Below are 8,811 nucleotides of genomic sequence, written 5' to 3'. Positions count from 1 at the left end.
AAAGGGACCTCTAACTCTTTGAGCCACAATACATTTCATATAATTTTAAAAAGATGTTGAAAAGAACCCCGTAGTAGTAGTAATTTGGTCAAATGAAAAAAAAAAAAAGGACCTTCGAATCAATGGAGAATCATAACAACAATCTTTATTTGATGCATTACATTACTGACAGTAAAATAACTTAACGTGAAAAAGGAAAAGACCTGGCTACACATAGTTAACTGGTAAAGAGCCAAGCTGGCTTTCCTCATTAAAATCAGAAGGCTGTGAATTAGAAATGAACAGATAACAACCAAAGTTGAAAATTAGCTCAGCGATCATCTTTCCTTATACAAATTATTGAAAATTAGCTCAGTGTTTAGTTAGTTGTTGCATTTTCATGGCTGCTCCGTTAATTGATATTCAACAATTTACGACAACCATGTAGTTGTTTTTGTCACTAAATGAATACACAGACCAAACATATCAAGCATATAACTTTAAAACCTAATCTTTTTCCTCCATCTTCTGAAACGCAAACAGACCACTGCTAGTGTTAAGATTCCCCTACATCTCACTCTCTTCAGCTGTAGTCCTACACAAAAAACTTGGCCCTAAAGACCACTTAGTAAACTGAGTCAATAATCACTTAGCAAATCGTTTATATACATGTGCAAATTAAAATTGGAATTGTTTTAAAAAATCATATAAAGTGGAACATGAATTTAATTATACTTGTTTAAAATCATCTTAATCGTGACAAACCAATAAAGTTTTCAAAGAAACTCGTTTTCGTAAATCATGTAACAATTCAAAAATTAATAAAACGGCACCGCGGATTATTGCATGCGAACCTTTAATCCCGGAATAAAACCCCAATTCTAGAACTGTGTCTGACATAAAAACCTAGAGCAGAATAGTATTATGTTCCCCACAGTTATTATGGGTTTCTAATTAACTTTAACTAATTAGTGGTGCGTCCTATTTTACACCAAGCCCGATTTATAAATCCCTATTTTGGTTCGATAGCAACCTACCTGCCAACAGATTTTCTAGGTTAGCCAATGGACATTTTTCGTCAGTATTTTTTGCTTTATTTTTACTGGACTCTGTGTTATTTTGATCCAAATATAGGTCTCGGAAGATACTCTGGAAAACATGCCATTTCTGAATTTCTGTCTTAAGCTTGGTTAAGAGTCTAACTCACTCTACGGGCTTCGTTTGTCCTCATTGGATACATTTCCGATAGCAAAAACACAAATTCCAAATTCAATGAAAAGATGGTTCGTGGCATAAAACAATTGTATGTTCTAATAATCTAACTATGCACAATATTGGTCGGCCCCGCTTTGTGGAGGCCTGCAGAAAATCGAGTATTAACTATAAGGTAATGAGAAGGGGGCCACATGAATGTTTGAGCGACTATCTGACAAGTTGGTAGAACCAAGCAAACCAAGTCGATGACTGCCGATCCGAAGAAAATTAGATCTACCTCTTCCTACAAAACCTCCAGCCATGCTTTCACGATTAGTTTCTCTGCACACCAGTCACGACCTTCGCTGTGTTGCAATAAGCCCAGAGGCAGAAACTAAACATTTGTAAAGTTGCAGAGCCATTTATCAAGACCCCGTTTGTGCTGCTAAAAATAGCAGCACCATACCATCTGCACGCATTGAATGTTTTTAATTTCCATTCAAGACCCCAAGTTGCAGAGCCAGAGAATGAATGGAGAATTGAGATCCCAGACCAAGCATACGCTTAGTTTAACCAAGAATTAGTCACCTTCTAACAAAATATGTTGTGTTTTAATTAGAATCATTTTTTTTTAAATAAGAATTAGTCAGTTCTTTTATCAAGAATCAGTCAATTAACACCCTCAAGTAAATGCTCAACTAGTACGAGAAAATGTTCAAACTACAAGGATCTCTAGCATCAACAGCCGACTTAGAGATCATGAAAGGGTTAAAGTCCCTTTGCAGTTGATTTCCACAGGGAGACCCACTGTACAAGCTTGTTAGTAAGAGTTACGGTGATTTTTCTTTGAGTTGGCTTATAGATGAAGAAAACAAAATACAACATCTAGTGAAGGCAAATGCTATGGTGCCATATTATTTATCGGCACAAAAGGGTCACAGCAATATGGCTCTGCATCCTTATGAATGTTCAAATAGGAGACGGAAGAATAGTGGACGTTGAGGGTGTTGCATGGATCCCTAGCATCAAAGGACATAGGCTTCCCAGACTTTCCTATAACTCAGAAGGGGTGGAAGGAAAAGTGCATACTTATGGATATGGGGAGAGGCCTAATAACGGCCACTTGGTTAGGATGGTGAAGTGTCCATGAAGTTAGCCTATGGTTTCATTACTGTCAGCACCTAATTTCGGTCCATCGGCTCCAGGGGGTAAAATTGTCATTTTCTCAATTCATTACTTTTTACACAAAAATAATTAATTAATTAATTAATTAATAATAATAAAAATAAATAAATAAATAAGAAAGAGGAAAGGAAAAAAAAAAAAAAAAAGAAGGAAAGAAAAGAAAAAATCTCGGGCAGGGCCGGGCAAGGCCGGGCAGCGTTGACCGGCTGCCCGTGACCCGCCGGCCCTAATTTAAAAAAAAAAAAATTACTGTTCCGGGCAATCCGGGCAGCGGCAACCGGCTGTCCGCGATCTGGCCGGCCACCCAGAATAGGAAATCGCGGATTTCCGCGATTTCCTCCCCAAATCGGTTGAAATCTCGACCAAAAATTGCAATTAAAGGGGGGAAAACCTAATTCGGCAAAGGGGAAGGGAACCCAGTGAAAGAAATCGCGAAATTCCTCTCGGATTGGGAGAATTTTGCAAATCGGAGCCCGATTGGAACCGCTCCAGAAAACCGTGAAATCTCCGCAATCCCGACCATTCCGGCCACCGGTGAAGCCCAGATCGGAACCGGCGTCCCCAGGGCGGCGCTCAGAACACTCACCCGCTCCTCTTCGCGCCGTCGTTGCGGCGCCCAACGGCCAGAACCGCCGCTCTCAGCCCCTCGACGCCGCCCGCGTTACCGTCCGACGAATCCGTCACTAACGGGCTTCGGCCCATTGCGTTTCCATTGCAGGTCCAGCCCAGCCCGTCAGCCGCAGCCCAACGCCTTTCGCGGCCCAAGTCCCAGTCCGGCCCAAAATCCAGTCCAGCCCAACGCCCCTCCGGGCGGTTCCCTCCTTCGGATAGGCTGACCGATCCGATCCGACCCGACCCGTCCGTCCGGCAGTTTTCTTATATTACAGAAACGTCCCCAAACTTTCGGACTAGGTAAAATCTCAACTTAGCGGCATGTTTAGGGCTTCATATTAAAGATCGTGATTGCTTGGATGATGATGACATGAAATAATTGCTTGTTGCTTGCATAGATTATCGAAATTATGTCTAATTCGATTATTTTATCTTTTTGATTTGTTTCATTTTAGTCCTGCCGCAACTCTTCTTATTTTTCAAATTATCACAAATTCCAAAATCCATTTTAAATCAGTCCCAGGACATTTTTAACATTGTTATCACATCCCTAATTTTTTCTAGAATTTTATACTGCTCCAGTAAACTTTTTTCTTAATTAGTTCAATTTAGTCCCTGGAGAATGTATTAATTTTTAAAATCAGCCCTAAATTTCAAAATTCATTTCAAACATACCCTGGGCTATTTCATTATTTCTAGCACGTCCTCCAAATTTACTCAGGATTTTAAACCACCTCAGAAAAACTTTTCCATTTGTTTCAATTCAGTCCCTGTGACATATATCCCTTTTAAAAATCAGACCAGATTTTCAAAATTCTTTTCAAACGCGTCCCGGGCTATTTCATTCTTTCCAGAACGTTCCCTGATTTTTTTAGAATTTAAAATCACTCCAGTAAACTTTTCAATTTGTTTCAATTTAGTTCCTGCAACATTTATTCATTTTAAAACCAGCCCTGAATTTCAAAAATTAATTTCAAATAAACCCTAGCCCATTTTATACTTTCCCGGACATTCTCCAAATTTTATAGAATTTAGAAAAAATCATTCTCCAAATTTTTTGATTTGTTTCAGTTTAGTCCTTGAAACCTTTTTCCGTTACTTTATTAGTCATTATTATTCTACATTATGTTGTTCGATCTTTATGCAAATTTTTCGAGATGACTGGAAATTAGAGTTTATCGGGCGATCTATTATTAATCGTTTCGACGGCTCGAAACCCAAAAAATAAAATAAAGCATTCAGCAGATTCTAATTAAACTTAATGATTTCACCAATCGGGTAAACGGGACGTTTATTTGACTAATTAATTCACTCGACCTTAATAATTTTGCACGAATTGGTAATTAATCGGAAATACGCGTCGATAAATTGCAAATACGTGTTGACGCCTTCTTTTCAAAATTCGCAAATTTCGTAATAAAATCTGAGATTCGTGATCCGATGTGGCATGGACGTCTGGGAAGAACTTGCATGTTTTGACTCGAGGCCTCCTAATTTTAGGTAACTCAAGTCGGGGTGTGGAAGTTCTTTTTAGATCACTTCCGGATAGATTGTTTCTTTGACTTTTTTGGGGTTCTCGTATAACCCTAGAAGAATCAGGGAATCAGTCAACGCCGGTCACAGGCCGAGGTGGCCCGCATTGCGTAATCTCTCTCTTTTCAAAAATAAATTTTCTATACAAAGGCAAAAAGGCGTATTTACAATTTATTGTTATCTCTGCATGATCTTGGGTAGTTAGATCGGAAACAACGGTTTAAGATACCAACATTCGACTTAATCGCATACTCGGCCTAATAGAAAACATAATGGGGATAGCGGGCTAGGCACTAGGTTGTAGGATTCTCGTGTCAAAATCCACATTCTATAATAACTTATCATAATCAAAGTGTCACGATACATAACAATTTAAAATCAACCCACACATTCGAGACTTGATCACGGACACATACAGTCTGTCAGGTCCGGTAAATGATGCTGAATGCTACATGCCATTCCCGTCTTGCCTTTTGCTTGTTTTATGGTAGGATTTGTATGCCAAGATTCCTCGGTTAATAATCAATTAATCCACGTAAATTTGGTGATAACAAAACCCCATTGATTGTTTATTTGAGCTTGCTTGTTACATCTTTTGCACTTGATTGTTATGCGGATCGAGCCCGATCCTTTAGGACTCGATTCACACTGGGTCCAACGCCCATAACCGTCGATCACGGGGTCCAATGCCCTTAGACACCGAGTGCGCACTTTAATTTCAATTTCAGTCTTTTCAAACTACACGGTGAGCACGAGTGGAATAATAACCGAATGCGAACCGACCGGGATCCAATTGTTATAATTTGTATTTTATTTATTTGAGAGAACAATGTGAGGATTTATGTTGTATGTTTATTCATGTAAGAATCCCGGTCGGAGAGCAGACGGTCGGAGTGTTTCTTCGAATTTACGGTGTCAAAACGCGTAAGATGAGCGGAACTTAATTAAGCGGTAATTAAATAAAATGGCAAGCCTAGACAAGCTAGAGTACCGATAGGGCATGCGAGATATAGGCTCGCATGTAACAGAATCCCCGAATTCGGAACCTTGGGTTTCGCAGACCATATGCCTTAGCAATTAGGTGTACTCCGTACCCCTAGACCTGGGTAACTTGTCGGCCCTCGACCCTCGGGTCATAAAATGGCAAGTGGCGACTCCTTCTCACGTGCGTCCGTCGCGCGTCCCCGGGAAGGTGGATACTCCCAAGCCGCGTTGCATTTAGGCGCGCGCATGCGGGCCCCGACGAGACGAAATTCGGGTGCGCACAGCTTGGCGACTCCACTGGGGACACTTAGAGGGTTCGGGCTCGTTTCCGCTTGCTTTGTTTGCTTGTTTATTTATCGCTTTCCGCAATTTTTCGCTTATCTACTTTATGCATTTTTATTTCCCGCACACGCATTGCATAACATACTAGCTTCTAGGTATCTATGGGTCGCGTCCCACGACTGGTAATAGGAGCATAGGTTAGATAGGGGTTCGAAGTAGGGGTACGGCGCGCAGTTCGACTGTCGCTTAGGCCTTGAAAAGAATCCCGCTCGATTTCAAGGAATTGACACCCTTGAGTTGGGGGCCCCCATCCCTAGGTAGCACGGTCCTTGTAGTGCCAAAACCATGCATACTGCAGGAGCTCCACGCCATATTCCAACCCGACTTCAGTAACAGTCCATCGAGTCGGCCTGCGCGCCATTTGAGTCCTTTTCTGTTTTTGAGAGAGATGTACGTTGTATACATTAAGCCGTGGGCATTTATTTTCTGTACCCATGCATCATCTAATTTCAAAATTAGGCGTCATTTATATTAACTAGTCCTAAATCGGTTTTCCATTCATCTTGGTAAGAGATGGCGCGCTCGGTCTCCTTTCCACACCTTGACAGGGTCACGCCACCACTTGAGGAAATCAGTCACATCTGGGCTCATCTACATCAGGTCAACCGCGACTACATCAGTACCTTTGTTGGGGATATACCAATGCTAGCTATATGCCGAGTGGATTGGAACTTCTTGGGAGCAGCAGTGACATTTTGGGACCCAGTCCACGCCGTTTTCAACATCCAAGGTACCGAGCTCACACCTACCATCGAGGAATATCGCACTCTCGTCGGAAGAGTTGCAGCCACCCGCGGCATCGTGGAACCTAACTTTCACACCACCCGACTTGTTTTGGTATCGCGTCTACTCGGGGTGCATAGGTCTCAGCTACAAGCCGAACTTGCATATTCCGGTGGCACAGAGATAGTCACCGCGAAACTACTCCGTTTTATTGAAATACGAACGCGCGAGGTTCAAGGGGATCTTTTACAAAAGAATTTGTGTCATGCAATCTTATTTTTAATTGTCGGGACTCTATTATTCCCTCGCTCGGCCGGTCACATTGACGCAGCCTTAGCTAGCGTTGTCCTCCAAGTGGTGGGAGGCCGTGAATACGAGGTGGCCTTGTTGGCCGAGACCATACGGTCCCTTGATCGCGTTACAAGAAAGACCGATCGAAGGTTGAGAGGGTCCCCAATCCTTTTGCAAATTTGGCTCCAAAGCCATGCAAACCCCTTTGGCCTTGTTCGTCCGGTTATGTTTTTCACACGTCCGGAGTCTATCATTTCGCGGTTACTACCTCTATTGCGTGTGGAAGAACGCAAGGTCTCCGAGTGGATCAAAATTTTTCGCGAAATAGCACCAAAGGGCTTTAAATGGCGCGCCGCGTGGATGCCACCCGGACCCATGACCATTAAATGTCCTGATTTTAACGGAGTACCACTCGTGAGCCATGCGGGGTCCACCACCTATTTTCCGGCGCGAGTAGTAAGGCAGTTAGGTGGCTTACAGACAGTTCCCAAAGGTAAGGCGCGAACCGAGTTCGAACATACTTGGCGGGAGGACCAGGCGTCCATAGATCGCCTAAGTGAAATCGAACAGGTTATGACCGCGTGGCGGACTACGGTCATCAAACATCTTTACTTCCCCGAGCACCCGACCCAAGATGAACGGGACTTTCAAGCCACGGAGGAATATATCCTCCGCTTTTATCGATGGGGTCCATCAGAGAATGATGATTTCACAGATTGCCCTCCAGTAGAAAGTAGCGCATCATCCGGGGCACCGGTACCGGACATGACCATCCAAGCCGAGCTCGCCAATCTCAGGGCTGAAAGGGATCGCCTCCGCCGAGAGATCGCCGAGAAGAATGAGCAGCTGAGCGATCGGCACCAACTATAGAAGGAACTTGCACAGACCCGCGCCTAACTCCAGAAGCGTGACCAGGAGTTGGCGCAAGCGAACGCTGCCTTGGAAAGGGTCAGGAAGAGGTCCCGTGTAGGTCCATGCACATCCTAGGATAGACACCTCAACCAGGCCCTCACCGGTGCTTTCCATGGTGACGGTCGCTTGCACCTCGGGCACGTTGGAAGACCGACTTAGGACTATCTTTTCAAAATCTGTATTGCACTTTGAACCATTCAGAGTTAATATGAATGACAGTATTAGTTTTTGAAAATTCATGCATCTCATGCATTTCTGCTTTTATTCACTGCTTTGCATGTTATTTTAGAGATAATTTCTTACATTAAATTCACACACTTATAGAATCCAGGTGTTAACAACTGGCGGCACCTCATTGATATCCTACTCGTTTCCAGCAAAGAATGGCAGAAGAAAATCAATTAGCTGTCTTTGAGGAAGATACGCCTATCACCCCAATTCATTCTCAAGCGCCGACTATGCATGCGCCACCACCACACGTGTCTCCTGTAGGCGTGCCACCAGCACATCGGGGAGCTTCCCCGACTCATCTTCCGCCACCTGTATCTTCGGGCCCACACCCGGCATATTCAGGAGGACAACCATCTTCCGCAGCTGATGATCGTGCACGTATTGTAGTACTTGAGAACACGGTCAATCAACTGGCTGCCACCATGGCCACCAATATGGCCGAGCTCATGGCCCTACTCAAAGGCCCAAATCGTGCTTCTTCGAGCTTCACCCCACCTCCTGGGTACGGGCCAGCGGTCGATCCAAGCCCATGGGCCCAGCCGACCTTGATCCCCGATAATGGAGATACGTCTGCCCCAACGATAGTGAATGTGCCGGCAGCCCATCCGGTTAACAATCTTCCAGCACCACCGGCTTCAGCGACAATGTTGGAACCGCCTATGATAGTACCTCCACCGATCTCCACGTCAGTTCCGGTTCCAGTCTCTGCGTCGGTCCCAGCTCCGACTTCCGCTGTCCCACCCCCGATCATTTTCCTGCCTACAACTGCCCAGGCTCCTGCTCACACTGCTGAACCTCCCCCGTACCAAGCTCCACAACCCCATA

Source organism: Punica granatum, chromosome 1, assembly GCF_007655135.1.
Source record: "Punica granatum isolate Tunisia-2019 chromosome 1, ASM765513v2, whole genome shotgun sequence".
In the NCBI taxonomy this organism is placed as follows: Eukaryota; Viridiplantae; Streptophyta; class Magnoliopsida; order Myrtales; family Lythraceae; genus Punica; species Punica granatum.
The sequence above is the reverse complement of the archived record's forward strand: the minus strand, read 5'-3'. Positions refer to the sequence as shown.